Source organism: Natator depressus, chromosome 5 (genome assembly GCF_965152275.1).
Source record: "Natator depressus isolate rNatDep1 chromosome 5, rNatDep2.hap1, whole genome shotgun sequence".
NCBI classification, from domain to species: Eukaryota; Metazoa; Chordata; order Testudines; family Cheloniidae; genus Natator; species Natator depressus.
The window spans coordinates 68219386-68238978 of NC_134238.1; the positions used below are offsets into that span (position 1 = coordinate 68219386).

Genomic DNA, 19593 nt, shown 5'->3' on the forward strand with positions numbered 1-19593 from the left:
TTTCAGAGTAACAGCCGTGTTAGTCTGTATTCGTAAAAAGAAAAAAGAAAAGGAGTACTTGTGGCACCTTAGAGACTAACCAGACTGGTTAGTCTCTAAGGTGCCACAAGTACTCCTTTTCTTTTTTCTTTTTACGAATACAGACTAACACGGCTGTTACTCTGAAACATTTCTTCTATTGAAATAGTCTGTGTGACAGATTATAGTCAGTAAATTTCATATCTAAGTTGGCAAGTTTTAGACACAGGCCTGGTCTACACTACAAAACAAGGTTCGTTCAGCTATGTAGGCCAGGAGTATGATAAATGCACACCACTGAGTTGCGTAGTTAAGCCAACCTAAGTTCCCACACAGACAGCACTAGGTTGATGGAAGAATTCTTATATCCACCTAGCTACCACCTCTTGGGGAAGTGGATTACCTATACTGATGGAAGAATCCCACCCATCAGCCTAGGTATCTTCTATACTGAAGCACTACAGCAGCACAGTGTTTTAAGTGTAGACAAGCAAGCCCGACAAACAACTCCATGCAGCCACATGGAACTACCATCCTCAGGAACAAAGGGTAGGCCCATCAGAAACCAATCAACTTCATGGGGTAGGCAGATACTTACAGAACAAGCTGGGAAGTGCTATATTTTGGGTTTGGAAATAGGGAAAGTCGTAAGGGTGGAAATAACCTGGCTTTGGGACGGGAAAAATCTGAACGTGGGGAAAGAACTTTCATACGAGAGGTCAGAGACAGGACTTGTTCTTGGAACACGTTAGATTTTCTTCTCTTACCTACATTAAGAAGGCATTATCTTATTTAGTTTATCAAAAAAGAGTAGATCTAGATATATTAAAAATTTGTTTTAAGTTAATTTTCTGTTTTTAATAAGCCTCATTTTAAGAAATTCTACTGTGGTGTGCTGTTTCAGTCAGTGTCACCAAAAAGAAAAGTAACCTACCACCTCAAAAGAAGCGATAAAGATTTTGTGGGATTGAGCCATCCACTCAGACTCTGTCAAAGGGCCTGGACAGAGTTGTTCTCCCACAACGAAAGTATGTTGAAAAAGGCTGTATCGCATTCAATACATTTTGGGAGACACCTACAGGTTCCAGGTGAAGACATGAATTAAAGGTTGGGTGATATTTCCCTCCCACTACCTTTCAGGTCATTTGGCCTTCCCTATACCTAAAGTGGCCCTCTCCCATCTTTCTGCAGCACAGTCTGAGGAAGGAAATGGGTACAGGAAAGGTTAGTTTAGATGTAACTCAGATCATTAATTACACCTAGCCTTGGTCTACACTTGGAGTTGAGGTCGAATTTAGCAGCGTTAAATCGATTTAATCCTGCACCTGTCCACATGACGAAGCCCTTTTTTTTTTTGACTTAAAGGGCTCTTAAAATCAATTTCTTTACTCCATCCCCGACAAGGGGATTAGCGCTGAAATTGGCATTGCCTGGTCGAATTTGGGGTACTATGGACACAATTCGATGCTACTGGCCTCTGGGAGCTATCCCAGAGTGCTCCATTGTGACTGCTCTGGACAGCACACTCAACTCAGATGCACTGGCCAGGTAGATAGGAAAAGACCCGCGAACTTCTGAATCTCATTTCCTCTTTGGCCAGCGTGGCAAGCTGCAGGTGAGTGCAGAGCTCATCAGCAGAGGTGACCATGATGGAGTCCCAGAATTGCAAAAGAGCTCCAGAATGGATCAAACGGGAGGTACAGAATCTGATCGCTGTATGGGGAGAGGAATTCATGCTATCAGAACTCTGTTCCAGTTTTCCAAATGCCAAAACATTTGTCAAAATCTCCCAGGGCACAAAGGACAGAGGCCATAACAGGGACCTGAAGCAGTGCCACGTGAAACTTAAGGAGCTGAGGCAAGCCTACCAGAAAACCAGAGAGGCAAACGGCCGCTCCAGGTGAGAGCCCCAAACATGCCATTTCTATGATGAGCTGCATGCTATTTTAGGGGGTTCAGCCACCACTACCCCAACTATGTGCTTTGACTCCTTCAATGGAGAGGGAAGCAACACGGAAGCAGGTTTTGGGGACGAGGAAGATGATGATGATGAGGTTGTAGATAGCTCACAGAAGCAAGCGGAGAAACTGATTTTCCCAACAGCCAGGAACTGTTTCTCACCCTGGACCTGGAGCCAGTACCCCCCGAACAGCAAGGTTTACTGTGAAAGAGTGTACCCACTGTTCTATAAAATGTGTCTTTTTGAATACCACTGTCCCTTTTTTTCCTCCACCAGCTGCATGTGTTTCAAGGATCACAGGATCTTCTCCTTCCCACAGGCTAGCGAAGATCAGAAGGCGAAAAAAACGCACTCGCAATTAAATGTTCTCTGACCTCATGCTGTCCTCCCACACTGACAGAGCACAGATGAATGCGTGGAGGCCGACAATGTCAGAGTGCAGGAAAGCACAAAATAACTGGGAGGAAAGGTGGCGGGCTGAAGAGAGGGCTGAAGCTGATAGGTGGCGGCAGCATGATGAGAGGAGGCAGGATTCAATGATGAGGCTGCTGGAGGATCAAACTAATATACTGCATCATATGGCTGAGCTGCAGGAAAGGCAGGAGCACAGACCGCCGCTACAGCCCCTATGTAACCAACCACCCTCCTCCCCAAGTTCCATAGCCTCCTCACCCAGATGCCCAAGAACGTGGTGGGGGGGGTCTCCGGCCACCCAGCCACTCCACCACAGAGGATTGCCCAAGCAACAGAAGGCTGGCATTCAATAAGTTTTAAAGTGCTGTGTGGCCTTGTCCTTCCCTCCTCTACCACCCCACCCAGGCTACCTTGGCAGTTATCCCCCTATTTGTGTGATGAATGAATAAAGAATGCATGAATCTGAGACAACAATGACTTTATTGCCTCTGCAAGCTGTGATCAAAGAGGGGAGGGTTGGGTGGTTAGCTTACAGGGAAGTAGAGTGAACCAAGGGGGGGCGGTGTTCATCAAGGAGAAACAAACAGAACTTTCACACCGTAGCCTGGCCAGTCATGAAACTGGTTTTCAAAGCTTCTCTGATGCACACCGCGCCCTCCTATGCTTTTCTAACCGCCCTGGTGTCTGGCTGCGTGTAACCAGCAGCCAGGCGATTTGCCTCTACCTCCCACCCTGCCATAAACGTCTCCCCCTTACTCTCACAGATATTGTGGAGTGCACAGCAAGCAGTAATAACAGTGGGAATATTGGTTTTGCTGAGGTCTAACCGAGTCAGTAAACTGCGCCAGCGCGCCTTTAAATGTCCAAATGCACATTCTACGACCATTATGCACTTGCTCAGCCTATAGTTGAACAGCTCCTGACTACTGTCCAGGCTGCCTGTGTACGGCTTCATGAGCCATGGCATTAAGGGGTAGGCTGGGTCCCCAAGCATAACTATAGGCATTTCAACATCCCCAATGGTTATTTTCTGGTCTGGGAATAAAGTCCCTTCCTGCAGCTTTTGAAACAGACCAGAGTTCCTGAAGATGCGAGCGTCATGTACCTTTCCCGGCCATCCCACGTTGATGTTGGTGAAACGTCCCTTGTGATCCACCAGTGCTTGCAGCACCATTGAAAAGTACCCCTTGCAGTTTATGTACTCGCCAGCTTGGTGCTCCGGTGCCAAGATAGGGATATGGGTTCTGTCTATGGCCCCACCACAGTTAGGGAATCCCACTGCACCAAAGCCATCCACTATGACCTGCACATTTCCCAGGGTCACTACCCTTGATATCTGCAGATCTTTGATTGCGCTGGTTACTTGCATCACAGCAGGCCCCACAGTAGATTTGCCCACTCCAAACTGATTCCCGACTGACCGGTAGCTGTCTGGCATTGAAAGCTTCCACAGGGCTATTGCCACCCGCTTCTCAACTGTGAGGGCTGCTCTCATCTTGGTATTCTGGCGCGTCAGGGCAGGGGAAAGCAAGTCACAAAGTTCCATGAAAGTGCCCTTATGCATGCGAAAGTTTCGCAGCCGCTGGGAATCGTTCCAGACTGCAACACTATGCGGTCCCACCAGTCTGTGCTTGTTTCCCAGGCCCAGAATCAGTGTTCCATGGCATGAACCTGCCCCATTAGCACCATGATGCCCACATTGCCAGGGCCCGTGCTTTGAGAGAAGTCTGTGTCCATGTCCTCATCACTCTTGTCACCGCGTTGACGTCGCCTACTTGCCCGTTTTCACTTTGGCAGGTTCTAGTGCTCCATATGCTGCTGAATAATGGATAATAATCCTGAATAATGTGGTGTTTAATGTGCTCATAATTGCCAAAGTGATCTGAGCAGGCTCCATGCTTGCCGTGGTGCGGCTTCTGCACAGAAAAAAGGCGCGGAACGATTGTCTGCCGTTGCTCTGACGGAGGAAGGGGCAACTGACGACCTGGCTCACTGGGTTGGCTTACAGAGAACTAAAATCAACAAAGGGGGTGGCTTTACATCAAGGAGAAACAAGAACAACTGTCACACAGAATGGGCCCCTCAAGGATTGAACTCAAAACCCTGGGTTTAGTAGGCCAATGCTCAACCCACTGAGCTATCCCTCCCCCCGGTATTCCAGGCAGGACTGAATCTCCATTAAACTTTTCAAGGTGCCCCTGACAGACCTCACCGAAACAATTATCGGCCATTGATTTCACGGAGGGAGGGAGAGGGGAGCAAATGAATACAAAACAAATCTGGTCTATTTCTTGTTTTGATCCACTCCATCTATCTTTTACATCTTTGGCTGGCAGCAGACGGTACAGTAGGGCTGCTAGCCATCCTCATCTCCTGGCTGCTCGCCAGAAGACAGTACAATAGGACTGCCGGCAGGACTAAAGAGAATGACCTGGTCAAGTCATTCCTATTTTAGTCCCTGCACCCATGTCTGCCCAGGCGCTCCTGACTGACCTTACCAAGGCAGGCAAGAGCACCTCAGACATGAGGACGATTGTTAGCAGGCCTATTGCACCATCTGCTGCCAAAAGGCAATGAGCTGCTGCTGTGTAGCAATGCAGTACCGCATCTGCCAGCACCCAGGAGACATACGGTGACAGTGAGCTGAGCGGGCTCCATGCTTGCTGTGGTATGGCGTCTACACAGGAAACTCAGGGGAAAAAAAAGCACCAAACGATTGTCTATTGTTGCTTTCACAGAGGGAGCGGGGCAGGCCTGATGACGTACCCAGAACCACCCGCGACAATGTTTTTGCCCCATTAGGCATTGGGATCTCAACCCAGAATTCCAATAGGAGGCGGAGACTGTGGGAACTGTGGGATAGCTACCCACAGTGCAACGCTCCGGAAGTCGATGCTAGCCTTGGTACTGTGGAAGCACTCCGCCGAGTTAATGCACTTAGAGCATTTTGTGTGGGGACACGCACAATCGACTATATAAAAACAATTTCCAAAAAAAACGACTTCTATAAATTCAACCTAATTTCATAGTGTAGACATACCCTTAGTCTTGCTACATAAGATTACATATTCTCTCTCAAGGGGACCTGACAGTTCAAAAAGCTACACCCTCACTTTGACAAATACTATAAAGTGTTTGTCTAAGTGATTCTATTGTTCTAAAAAGAAAAGAACTTGTGGCACCTTAGAGACTAACAAATTTATTTGAGCATAAGCTTTCGTGAGCTACAGCTCACTTCATCGGATGCATTCACTGGAAAATATAGTGGGGAGATTTATATACATAGAAAACATGAAACAATGGGTGTTGATAAATTTGTTAGTCTCTAAGGTGCCACAAGTACTCCTTTTCTTTTTGTGAATACAGACTAACATGGCTGCTACTCTGAAACCTACGGTTCCAAAGTAGAATTTCAGATTTCTGAAAATCTAAGGCCTGATCTACCCTACACAATTATTCCAGTACAACTATGTTGGTTAGGACTATATAAAAAAAAAATTATGCTGGCATAGGCTCCATAATGTAAGCATGGTCTTACATAACAGAAAGCCACAACTCAGCACAAAGATTATATCCCGAGAGGTATTTCTGCATAATTTCTCTTTTGTCTTATGCCAAGTACTGGCTATATTATGTTTAAACTAGCATGTTGCATTACATCATTCACCTTCTGTGACACAGAGATTAAAATGATATTGTTTAAACGGTTAACCGATTAAAGGGAGAGGGGTTGGAGCTGCTCCGGCAGGTCCAGGGCTCGGGTCAGGTTCGGCCGGCGCGGGGGCTGCTGGGGCCGGTGGGCCAGCCCAGGGGTTAATAGTTAAGGCAGGTTAACTGGTAAGTGTAATGCTTACCAGTTAATATTTTACATCCCTACTTTCTATAACAACTTTGAATCTCTATTGCTCTGGAGTCTAAGTGGAAAATACAGACGTAGTTTAGCCTTAATTCTTTAGTTCTCTTCCACATTTTAAGCACAGTTCTACCAGTTTTTAATTCCTGTGACCTCTGAACTAAATAAATAAGCCTTGGTATGAATGCAAGAGAAGGCATGATAATTATTTCAACTTTATAGCAAGAACAAGACTGCCTCCTCTGATTTTCTCTGAGAAAATGTATTTACTAAGAAATGCTATTTTAAAAAAAAATAAAACTTCCTTAAGAAGTTTGAAGGTGCATAGGCACGTGTGCATCACAGAGAACTGCAGGGTAGTTCTTAATCTAATTTTTTTTTAAAATGCCTTTAAAAACGTTGCTTTAAGTAACTATTCATCTGGTCTTACATTGTAGGCCAGCAGGTTCCCCAAGCTGTTTGCTAAACTAACCTCTGAAGATTAAATTGTTAATTCAGTCTCACATCTATTAGCGCTGGCAGCATCTGGAATTGTAAAAATCTACCTTCGAATATAAAAAAAAAATTGTTTTGGTTTAACATTAAACTTTGAAACGCCAAGCTATTAGATTAGTATTTATAGATTTGGGTTTTATTACTGATCTCAAGAAATAAATACAGTACATTTTTTGGAAAATGTACTGGATCCCTGACTGATATGTCTTGTTTTAAAATCATTTTCTGCTGAGCTAATTTGGGGCCCATTAGAAGGGTGCCCCCGATGCTCTTTTCTTCAAGAGCTCTGGAGAGTACAATTGACAAACACCCCACTGTATGCCTGCCTCACTATAAGTCATGAGATGAGTACATTGCAGCTGTTCCTGGGAACACACTTGCATGTTTCCAAGTGTCTTTCAAGAGAAGTTCCAGTTCCAATGCTCCTATTGAACTGATCTGCTTTTGTATTTGCCCAGCTTAATGATTATTTGTATAACACTACCACCCAGAGGCCGCTGTCAAGTTAGGGTCCTATTTTGCTGGGCGTCACACAAACACGCAGGTCTTGATCACTTCCTGATGAAAAACACAGCTTCTCATACCTACCTGCTTGTTCCAACTATAGTAATGTCTTGCAGGACTCTGACCCTGAAGGCCCCTTTTAAAGAAGTCAAAGATAATCTTGCCACTCTCAGTTCCAGAAAATCTGTGTTGCTTTGTAGTGTTTCCATGCGTCCACTAAGTTTACCTATCCTTTCAAAATGACAACTGTCTGGAATACTTTTCCTCCAACATCACTGCAACATTGCACTCTAGTAGATGCTGGTGTTCCCACAACTAGCTGAACACATACTTTCATAGAATATCAGGGTTGGAAGGGACCTCAGGAGGTCTTCTAGTCCAACCCCCTGCTCAAAGCAGGACCGATCCCCAACTAAATCATCCCAGCCAGGGCTTTGTCAAGCCTGACCTTAAAAATATCTAAGGAAGGAGATTCCACCACCTCCCTAGGTAACACATTCCAGTGTTTCACCACCCTCCTAGTGAAAAAGTTTTTCCTAATATCTAACCTAAACCTCCCCCACTGCAACTTGAGATCATTACTCCTCGTTCTGTCATCTGCTACCACTGAGAATAGTCTAGATCCATCCTCTTTGAAACCCCCTTTCAGGTAGTTGAAAGCAGCTATCAAATCCCCCCTCATTCTTCTCTTCCGTAGACTAAACAATCCCAGTTCCCTCAGGCTCTCCTCATAACTCATGTGTTCCAGTCCCCTAATCATTTTTGTTGCCCTCCACTGGACTCTTTCCAATTTTTCCACATCCTTCTTGTAGTGTGGGGCCCAAAACTGGACACAGTACTCCAGATGAGGCCTCACCAATGTCGAATAGAGGGGAATGATCACATCCCTCGATCTGCTGGCAATGCTCCTACTTATACAGCCCAAAATCCCATTGGCCTTCTTGGCTACAAGGGCACACCCTTTTGACTCATATCCAGCTTCTCGTCCACTGTAACCCCTAAGTCCTTTTCTGCAGAACTGCTGCCTAGCCATTTGGTCCCTAGTCCGTAGCGGTGCATTGGATTCTTCCGTCCTAAGTGCAGGGCTCTGCACTTGTCCTTGTTGAACCTCATCAGACTTCTTTTGACCCAATCCTCCAATTAGTCTAGGTCCCTCTGTATCCTATCCCTACCCTCCAGCGTATCTACCTCTCCTCCCAGTTTAGTGTCATCTGCAAACTTGCTGAGGGTGCAATCCACACCATCCTCCAGATCATTTGTGAAGATATTGAACAAAACCAGCCCCAGGACCGACCCTTGGGGCACTCCACTTGATACCGGCTGCCAACTAGACATGGAGCCATTGATTACTACCCGCTGAGCCCGACAATCTAGCCAACTTTCTATCCACCTTGTAGTCCATTCATCCAGCCCATACTTCTTTAACTTGCTGGCAAGAATACTGTGGGAGACCGTGTCAAAAGCTTTGCTAAAGTCAAGGAACAACACGTCCACTGCTTTCCCCTCATCCACAAAGCCAGTTATCTCATCATAGAAGGCAATTAGATTAGTCAGGCATGACTTGCCCTTGGTGAATCCATGCTGACTGTTCCTGATCACTTTCCTCTCCTCTAAGTGCTGCAGAATTGATTCCTTGAGGACCTGCTCCATGATTTTTCCAGGGACTGAGGTGAGGCTGACTGGCCTGTAGCTCCCAGGATCCTCCTTCTTCCCTTTTTTAAAGATGGGCACTACATTCTTCACATGTTGCAGCTGGCGTATTGCACAATGTCTAGATGTGAAACTTATCTCAAGCAGACAAATGAAGGTGCTTGTTCATACTTTCCTGCATATTGAGTTAGTTCATGCTGTATCTCATCTTCTGGAACTTGTCATTTGATAAAACTTCTTTTCCTAGAACAGTAATTGTCCTTGCTGGCTGCCCTATCTTCAAATGGATGAGAGGTTACTATTGAAAGGAGTTCTAAAAAGAGCCTCGTACCTATTTGAGAAGATATATTGATTACAAATAGCCTGAACTTGAGTTTTGATATTGTTGATATCTGAGCTGCTATGCTTGTTGACTCCCATGCCACTGGTTCTCATAGAATATTTTCAAGGAAGGGTAAAAGGTGATATCCCTATCCTCAAAGAAGATGCTACCAGAATCTTGGAAAGAATTCTAGAGATTTGAGAATTTGAACACCATCTGGCAACAGCATTTCATAAATCCATGAGAGGTAGTCAACTGTAACTAGAAAGATACACACTCTAAAACTAATTGTCATCAAATCTTTTGGGGACACTATGAGACCACTGACTATCATGCTAACCTGTATTATTGCAGTGTTTCCTTATTCTCCATCTATCTGTTGTATATACATGTAGTTTCTTGTCTTAGATAGTAAGCTCTTTAGGGCAGGGACTGACTTTTAGTTTTTTTAATATCTACCACAATGGGGTCCGGGTGCATAACTGGGACCTGTAGGTGCTACTGCAATACAAATAACTAAAAACCTCAGCTTGTTTACATTCGTGTGTTCCAACACAGCATGTATTTATAGCATTTTCTTTTATGAGTGACAAGACAACAGAAAATGCCACTGATACAGTCTTACTGCATCCCTTTCAAGGTAGTAGTACAGAGGTCAACGTCTTCTTATTCTTCTCTTTTTCTTTTTTTTAAATCTCAAGGAGTTTAGGGAGTAAAACACATTCTGTGTACTCGTCACGAATTCTGTGGAGTTCCTTAGGAAATTTCTTCTGTGACCCATCAGTCTGCAATAAGTTTTATCTAGAGAGTCTAAAAATGATATTCTGCCCCATACCTGAAGCTGTTTTTGACATGGGGTGTCTTACCTTGTTCTCTATTGGATTTAACTGTATTTTCCCAAGTCTTGACATGTGTGTTCCTCTACTTACTATTTCTGTTACAAGACCTCTTTCCGATATAAGCAGAGTTCTTTCTATATCCACAGGAACAAAAAGAAAAATGGTCTTCAGATGCTGTGTGCCTTTATATGTCTTCGACAGAGGTCAGACAATCTTTTCTGCATGCTCTTTTACCAACTTTTCAAAATATTTTCCATTATGATACAACACCAACACCACCCTTTTACCCAACCAACTGAACCAAGTCTCTTCTACCTACTCCCAAAAAAGACCTACAACAGCCTCCACCACAAGCAGAATTTTTACCCCCCAAAAGAAGTAGTCACCCTCTAAGGATAGTGCCATTGTTATCGATTTCATGTGGAAGGTGCTCAGTTACTATAGTGATATCTGACAGCATAAAAACATACAAGTCCAAAAAGCAGCATCGTGGTGATGCTTGACTCTGTTAGGTAAAATTGTCCTTTAGCTACAGCAAAACACACAAAAGCTGAAAAGTTTATTGAAATCTTGCAATAGCCCCTGAGAAAACTATCTGGGCATCTCCTTTCCCTGCTTTCCCACAAAGAGACCACTGGATGACAGTTTAATCAGAAAGGAGGCTACCTCACAGATTTCCACTGTGAAGTCTGCCCACTGTTCATAAAGGCTTGGTCTACAGAGTTAGGTCAACATAAGGCATCTTATGTCGACCTAATTACGTCAGTGTACACATGCTCCTCGGGATGCAAGTGCCCTACTACACCAACATACCTCCACAAGAAGTTTAGGGCTTATGTCGGTGTAGTTAGGGCGATGCAGTGTCTGTGTAGACACTGCATTACTTATACTAGCTGTTCGTTGGAGCTCTGAAATTGACAAGAAAGCCGGGCTGTCACAGAGGTGGGTGGATGGCTCCAGCTAAAGCATGGCTGCTCCCGCGCTTACCGCTCTAAGCCAGGCTGCACTCACCCTGCTCCCCAGAGCCCAGCTGCCTCCCAGCTTCGTGCAGCATGCCCAACTGCTGCCTGTGCTCCCCACTCAGCTGCTGCTCAGAGGTTCCCGGCACCCCATGGGTGCTGCCCCCCCAACTGTCAGCTCCCCACCAGAGCCAGGGTCCCAGTTGTGAGCTCCCAGTCTCTCAGCACCCCATACTGCTCCTCTTAAGTCAATGGGAGCGCTCCTGGTGAGGAAGCGCACCACCAACAGAAGGAGAGTAGCGTGGATATGAACTGCACTGTAATTACTGCAGTGGTTGTGAGATAACCTAATATAGGTCGACTTGCATTTCTAGTGTAGACATGCCCAGAGCTTTATAGCCTGGTAACCTACAGCATGACCCTTGTTGGGGTAGCGTCTACTCTCCTTTTATGGCTTCTGCTGTTTGTTTCATTTAATGAGGTAAGAGGCTATTTTCCTTTTCTTTACATGTGCCGATATTTCATTTGGAACTCTGAAGTACTTACTTCCCCCACTAAGGCAAAATATTCAGAAGGAAAAAGCCTCTACTACTCTGTAACCCGGACTGACAGTTCCAATTCTGACTGAAACATTTGAGTTACTGGTATAAAATAATCTATTTATATTTTTGCGTTTCAAAAACCCTGTTTATTTTTAAAAATATTTAAAGATGTTGAGTCACAAAAGCTGTATACATGACAGAATATCTGAAAATAAGCAAGTACAAACGTCTGTGGGTATACATACATAACCAGTGCGATCCAAGCACCTATAACTTTCTTTCAGATGCATACAGAAAAGAACAAATCTAAAAACTGGAACAACCTTGCATATTTTTGCAAAATGAATGTTTCATTTGACATTTCATGCGAACTTGGTGCAGATCAAGGTCCTATGTAGAAGAATTTTCATGAAAATTGTTGAACTTTCCCTATCAAAAGTTAAAATTTGAAGGGAAAACCCTCCAAAATCAATATCCAAAGGGCATAAAAATCTCTTTATTCTTGAGCATATCTATTTATTTTTTAGAAGTCAGAGCTCAAAATAAAAGTAACCCAGCTATTACGAGTATAAGACTGCTGAGTCCAATAATGCATAATATAATTTTGATTGAGTTACAAGATATAATCACGTGATTGTATGTATACATTAATAAAATATTAACAGAGTTCTTAGACTTTCTTTTGTATTTCTTATTGCTACCTTTTTCCTTCTGCGTTTATGGGAACTGGAGGTGGAAAGGGGCTGCTGCACAGAGCTTTTCTTAAAACTTGCTACTTTTTCTCATTTGAACTGAACTCATGTACTTTGAATTCATATAATTTGATTAAGTCAGACACCTGAGGCCTCAGATAATGTGTCTAATATCCATCTTAAGTTTCTCACATTTGAACAATCCTCTTAGATGCTAACACTGATTTGGAACAGTTAATTTCAGCAGGAGAAGATTGAGACATTTCTCCCCACTGTCATGAACACTCATCTTAATACTTCACGTGGCACTCTGGTTCTGCCATACCTTTGAAGTATGTTAAATTAATTAGTAAAAGATGAGGACATTTTAGCACTTACCATGCCTGTGTTGTTGATATTTAACAAGCTGTGAGTTACCTACACTCATTGTTTGTTCCCAACCTGTACCTGTGGTTTAGATCTAGAGTTCTCTAGACCATGTCTTCTAGCTCTACAGAGTTTTCTTTTACTTAGCTATGCTAAAATACAACTTGTATGCCGTGTCAGCAGCTACAACTTTTGAGTGCTTTCTTAGAGCATAAAACAAAGCTCTAACCACTAATATCAAGTAACATTTGTTTAGAAATTATTGCTATTAACTGAAAGAAACTGACTAAAAGAATCAGACAAAAACAACCACCCTGACTACCTAGTCTTCTCTTTGCCAAGGCAAAGCTTCTGGTAGGAGCTGCTCATCTTCACTGCTACAGGGTCAGCATATGACTGACAGTTCCAATAACTGTCCTTGTATCAGCTGAGCAACGCATTACTGCAAACGTTTCTGGTCATTTCTTTGACAGACAACATACCAGATCTGTCAATAAAGTTAAGGCTGTTGGAACCACCAAAAGGAAGAAGACTCAAACAAAACCAAAAAGTTCCATCGTTAAGTCATGCTGCTGCACCTTTTGAAAAGATGAGAAACACCATGGCAAAGCATGAGCCTAGAATGGAATGCAGAAGTTGTGGAGTTCCCATCCCTATCTCCATCTTTGAGTTGCCTTGTTTTGACATGTTGAAAGTTGTACATGTAATAATTTAAAAGTTGTTTCAATATAACTTAGATTTGTTTCTTTCAAATACATTTTGCTCACCTACTAATCAAAAGTAGATCCTAAACTGAACTCCAGGGACTGTTTTACTATGATGCTGGAACACAGCAAGTAATAAAGTTGGTGAAGTTTGTGCCAATACTGACATATGGACTGTATTACAAATGTTTTCAGCCCTTAATCTGTTCAGAAAAAGACAGAAGGGTTTTTATGAGCATTCTAATAAATAAAGTAGTACATACATATTCCCTATGGTTCTATTTTGTATCAAACATTACCATTTTTCAGAAGTATTGCAACAAAACTTTATTAAAATGTAAATCATATGTTCACAACTCCAGTTATCTTGCATTGTAAATAACAATCTACCTATATTATAAGCTCTTCGGATAAAGGAACTGTGACCCAGGAATATCTTTGTGCCAACTGGTAGAGGGCCTGAATGGGGAAGGTATAGAGTTTTATCGGGATCCTCTGTGTCAAGTATACATACAATAATTCACCAAAGTGTGGCATGTGAAGTCTCTACTGAAAGACAGTATCCCACTGATTATCAATCATTTCAAAATGTATGTATGGATAATGTTTAAGAAGTTAAGTATCTAAACCAGAAATTATGTTTTTAAGGTATGTAAGTTAAGGCCGGTCACCAGAAGGTGATAAACATGTTCCTTTTAAGTAGGAGGGAAGAGACCCTTCTCACTCTGGCTGGTCACATGTGTGATATTGTCTGCTTCACAATGGAGGTCCCTCCACAGACAGAGCAGAACGATAATCAAGAGTTTGTGACATCTTCAAGAGAAAAAACTGCAGGAAACACTTGCAGCAAAGAGGTATCTTGTTTACACGTAAAGACAATGGATTTTTGGGGTACAACTGGAGGTCCTGAGGTACACCCTGGATCCTTCACCGAGGATACTGTCAACGTGTTCTGTCTTAAGAAAGGAGGGTCACAGCTAACTTAGCTAGAACATAAAAATGACCATATTGGGGTCAGACCAATGATCCATCTAACCCAGTATCCTGTCTTCCAACAGTGCCGAAAATGCCAGGTGCTTCAGAGGTAATGACTAGAACAGGTAATCATTAAGTGGTCCATCCCCCCATCAACCATTCCCAGCTTCTGGCAAACAGAGGCTAGGGACACTTCAGAGCATAGTTTTGCTCTGAAAATGCTACGAAGACTTTGGGTGAACTAAACTTCATTAGACAAGAGAATATCTTGTTAATTAAGTCCAGGCTCTAGAACGTGTGTTATGTTTTTTATTTCACAAGTAACCACTTGTTTCCAAATCTTTTATTTGCTACTTCTCAAACCTCTGTATGTTGTCAAATACATTTTTACAGGTGTGAAAAAAAGTGAAATGCTGTGTGTTAAATGGAGTGCTGCTCTGAGGTGTAGCTGGTAAACTGGGGGGTACCATTCCTTTGGGAGCAGTGAATCTCTGAACTCTAAGTGTCCAGTGAACAGCAGCTGGACAATCCAAGGGGACACTCAGAAGGTTCAGGTGTTGGAGCGTGCATTTTGCTAACCTGCAGATGGATAACAGAGCCTGCGTAAAGTAATGCTGCCCATGGTCAGTGAAGTCAAGGAGCTGACACTCTGCAGGCGCAGAGATGGCTTTCTCATGCTAAGGGCGGATGGTAGCGAGGTGCCTCACAATTCTGGGTACTGCTAGGAATCATCACAGACAGTCTCTCTTATATGTTTATACTGTGCTTACCACAATGGAGCCCTGGCCTCTCGGCCCTATCACAGTACAAAATAAAGTAATAATAAGATTCATTTATCTCAAGACTACGCCAGGCCAAAGCAAAAGGGACAAAGAATCACCAAAAAAAAAAACCAACCCTCCCACCAAAAAAAAACTAGACCCACAAGCCAATGAGTACTTCTGATTCCATGCAAAACAGTGTATTTATAAAAAGCGATGATGGTGCCAGCCTGAACTGTTGCTACTAATACCCATCACAGCATTCTCTGAGTTAACCCAGTACACTAGATTAAACACTTTTCAGTTAATACACTGAATTCTTTGGGGGGGGGGAACAGTTTTAGGGAAAATAACTTCTATACAATCTCTGATGCAAATATATACTTGTATAATCAAGTAACCAAAATGGTTTATATCTGGTGTACTGCATCACAGATACATAAATATTTACACAGCTTATTTTTACACCATTTTTTTCAATCATGTCACTAGTCTTAAATGAACATCAAGTCCATGAAGTACAAAAGTTTTAAAAAGCCATCAGAGCACAAAAATAAAATCTGAAAGTTCTCTTTACTGCTGGGAGGCCCCCTTCCTCCCCACCCCCCAAGATGGTCAAATTGAATTTTATCAAATATAACAAAAGAAATTCACATGCAGCACAATTTCAGCCCCAAAGGTAGCACAGTTTAGGAGGATAAGTGTATATAACACGGTTCAAGATTCATACCGGGTGTCTCCACAGAGACATTAAAAACACAAAGCAGCACCTTAAACCAACCCAAGTCAGTAAGCCTGAGAGATCTGGCTCCTCTGCGAACTATATAGTATCACATATATGACCCTGTTTAGTTTACAATTTTGAACTTTTTTAAACATTGTTTTCATCCTTTGAATATGCAGAGATTGTGCAATATATGTGTATTTACATGAATGTATAACTCATGTCTGTGAAATCACTTTCAGTGGTATCTGGTCGGATACTATGCAAGTGTTCAAAATGTTCTTTATTTTAAAATATCGTTAATTCCACTATAATTAGGTCACTTAGGGTATGTCTACACAGCAAAGAAAAATCACATAGCTGGCCTCTGCCAGCCAACTGAGGCTTGGTAGGCTCAGTCCACGGGGCTGTTTCACTGCTGTGCAGACTTCCAGTCCTAGGCTAGAACTCAGGCTCCAGGGCCCTGAGAGGGTCCTAGAGCTTGGGCTGGATCCATCCTGCAAGATCCTAGAGCCAGGGCTCCAGCCCGAGACCAGAAGTCTACAAAAAATTCACACCCCTGAATTCAACCTATGCCTCAATACAGACAGCACTACATCAATGGAAAAATTCTTCCATCGACCCAGTTACTGCCTGGATCTACTCGAGCAATGGTTTTCAACCTGTGGTCTGCAGATCCATGGGGGGCCGCAGACTATGTCTAAGCAGTCCACAAAAGGTCGACATTACCATAGAATACTGATTTTCAAACTGTTGTCCACAAACCCCTCGGGGTCCGCAAACTATGTATAAAATTTCCAACAGGGGCTGCACCTCCATTCAAAATTTTTTAAGAGTCTGCAGATGAAAAATATGTTGAAAAACAGTGTACTAAAGCTACGAAAAACCCTTCAATTGCTGTAGCAATTGCCCCCCGGGACAGGCCGCGGCACGGAGCCACTGGGCCCAACCACCCCGGGAGCCTCCCGAGCCAGCTGCACTACGCTATGTAGCAATTGTCCCACTTAGCGCTTATAGCATAGACCAGGGGTGGCCAAACTTATTGACCCTCCAAGCTACATACGACAATCTTCAGAGGTTTGAGAGCCAAGGCATGCCTCCCAGGGCTCAGGGCATCAGCCCTGTTCCTGCTGAAGCCAGGAGCCCCTGCAGGCGCACCCTGCAGGACTGAAGCCCTGAGAACGCCCTCCGCACTGGGCAGAAACCCCTACACCACCACCCTACTGCAAGTCAGAGGTCCCAAGCTCCCCCCGACATACACACACACAGTCTGGTAGGTGGAAAATGGGGCAGGGCATGGCCGGGGGGAGACCTGTGAGCTGCACTTTAACAGTAAAAGAGACGCATGTGGCTCGCAAGCCACAGTTTGGCCACCCCTGGCATAGACATAGCCTAAGTATGTATAGACTCTTATCGTAAGAATATAAGAATGGCCATATGGAATCAGATCAATGGTCCATCTAGCCAGTATCCTATCTTCCGACAGTGGGCAATACCAGGTGCTTCACAGGGAATGAACAGAACAGGTAATCATCATCCATCCCCTGTCACCCATTCCTGCCTTCTAGCAAACAGAGGCTAGGAACACTTCAAAGCACGGTTTTGCATCTCTGTCCATCCTGGCTAATAGCCATTGATAGACCCATCCTCCATTAACTTATCTAGTTCTTTTTTTAACCCTGTCAGTGTCTTGGCCTTCACAACATCCTCTGGCAAACAGTTCCACAGGTTGACTATGCACTGTGTGAAGAAATACTTCCTTTTGTTTGTTTTAAACCTGTTGCCTCTTAATTTCATTTGGTGACCCCTAGTTATTGTATTATCAGGAGGAGTAAATAAAACTTCCTTGTTTACTTTCTCCACACCAATTGTGATTTTATAGATCTTTATCATCTCCCCCCTTAGTTGTCTCTTTTCTAAGCTGGAACACCCCAGTCTTATTAATCTCTCTTCATATGGAAGTTGTTCCATACCCCTAATCACTTCTGTTGCCCTTTTCTATAACTTTTCCAAAATATCTTTTTTGAGATGGGGTGACCACATCTGCACACAGTATTCAACATGTGGGCATACTATGGATTTATACAGAAGCAATACCAGCCTTCACATTTATGAATGTGCTTCTACTTATGGCCCCAATCCTGCAGACGCCCAGGTATACTCAATGTGCGGGATGAACTGAGGGCCCCTTCTAGCCCTACATATCTATGGTTCTATATTTTACATTACTTGCACAAGCAGCCCCATTTGATTAAAGCGACTCTTCACACACGTGAAGTTATGCACACAGGGGAAGGGTTTGCAGCATGGAGGCCCAGATGTGTTCACTGACTGTGACCAGGACTTCACAACCCAGTGCCCCACAGAACTTAACTGGTAATGAAAAAGGTGTCAGGCCTCAAGCAATTCGGTACTAAGACTCAAGTAATTTTTTTTTACATTTATAACTGATGCAGCAAGCCCAGAGGTGCCGGGGCTATGAACTGCCAAGCCTCCAGCTTCCAGGGCTCAGCCTTGACACACATTAAATACTGACAGGTTTCAGAGTAGCAGCCCCACCCACATGTACCCTGCTCCCCACTACCCTCCCCAGGCGCCCCCCACTCCCACCTATTTCCCACTCTATGGGTCACAGCTGCCCCGGTGGCCACCACATCCCCCAGGCACCCCACCCCTACTGACTGGACCATGCCCAGCCCCACCCCGCAGCTCCTCCTACCCCCTCACGCCTCCCAGTCCCTACTGCCAGCAGCGCTGGCCGATCCCCCACCCGGGCCTGCACAAGCCTGGACAGGCGTGGAGCCGAGACCCGTCGTCAAGCCCGGGGGAGGCGGCCTGTCCCGAAGCGGCGGTTCCGGCCCAGGCGCTCCCCTCAGGCCCGGGCTGCGCCGCTCCTGCCCCGCACCGGGCACCCAGGCAAAGGGGTCAGACCCCCGGGGAAACCAAGAAGGGACGGGTCGCGCCCGTGACAGCCCGGGGGCCGGGGCTCCCCCCGTGACAGGCCGCGGCACGGAGCGGCCGGGCCCAACCGCCCCGGGATCCTCCCGAGCCAGCCACGCTACCGCGCAACGGGGGCCATTCCCCCGAACGCGCCGGCCAGGCCGGGCCCTGCACTCACCCCTCCCCGGTCCAGACTCACCCGCCTCCTCCAGGCCGGGCCCCGGCACCAAAGCCTGGGCCCCGACACAGCCTCAGCGAGAGCCAGCCGGGCCAATCCCGGCCCGCTACACCGCCAGAGCCAGCCAATCCCGGGCCGCACCGCGGAGACACCAGCCAATCCTTGCAGAGAAGGGGAGAGGATGGGAACCCATGGGTCCGCCCGCTACTGCTGCTGTAGGTTTCAGGGGAAGGAAATGAGTCAACTAAGCTACACATGCAGCTACGGCTCTCCCTACGGCCACACGCGCCCACCCAGAGCCACCCTCATCCCAAGAGCCAAACACAGAGAGAGCTGCAGTCCTCTCTAGAGACACACGCAGAGCTACAGTGTTCCCTAGAACCACACACACAGAACTACATTCCTGCCTGGAGCCACAGAGAGAAAGTACACCAACAGATGCTGGAACTAGGGGTGCTGCAGCACCCCCTGGCTTGAAGTGATTTCCATTATACACAGCGTTTACAGTTTGGTTCAATGGCTCTCGGCACCCCCACTATAAAAATTGTTCCTATCACCCCTGGCTACACCCTTCTCTAGAGATACATACAGAGCTACACTTTTTCCTAGAACCATGCACACACAACTATACCCTCTCTAGAGCCACCCACACACAGAGCTACACTTCATCCCAAAGATACACACAGAGCTACATACA

General features: G+C 44.9%; 1 protein-coding gene across 6 annotated transcripts in view; it reads right to left on the reverse strand.

Annotated features, from left to right (window-relative positions):
- The window catches only part of PJA2 (praja ring finger ubiquitin ligase 2), a 91590-nt gene extending 72433 nt beyond the window's left edge, over positions 1 to 19157 (reverse strand). For 3 of the 6 annotated variants that reach the window (XM_074952930.1, XM_074952933.1, XM_074952932.1), the window contains exon 1: positions 18918 to 19157. The gene's annotated coding sequence lies outside the window, so the exon portion shown is untranslated. Of the gene's footprint in view, positions 1 to 18896 lie in introns of all 6 variants that reach the window. The other 3 variants (XM_074952937.1, XM_074952938.1, XM_074952936.1) reach the window with 2 other exon arrangements.
- Between the last annotated feature and the right edge of the window lie 436 nt (positions 19158 to 19593).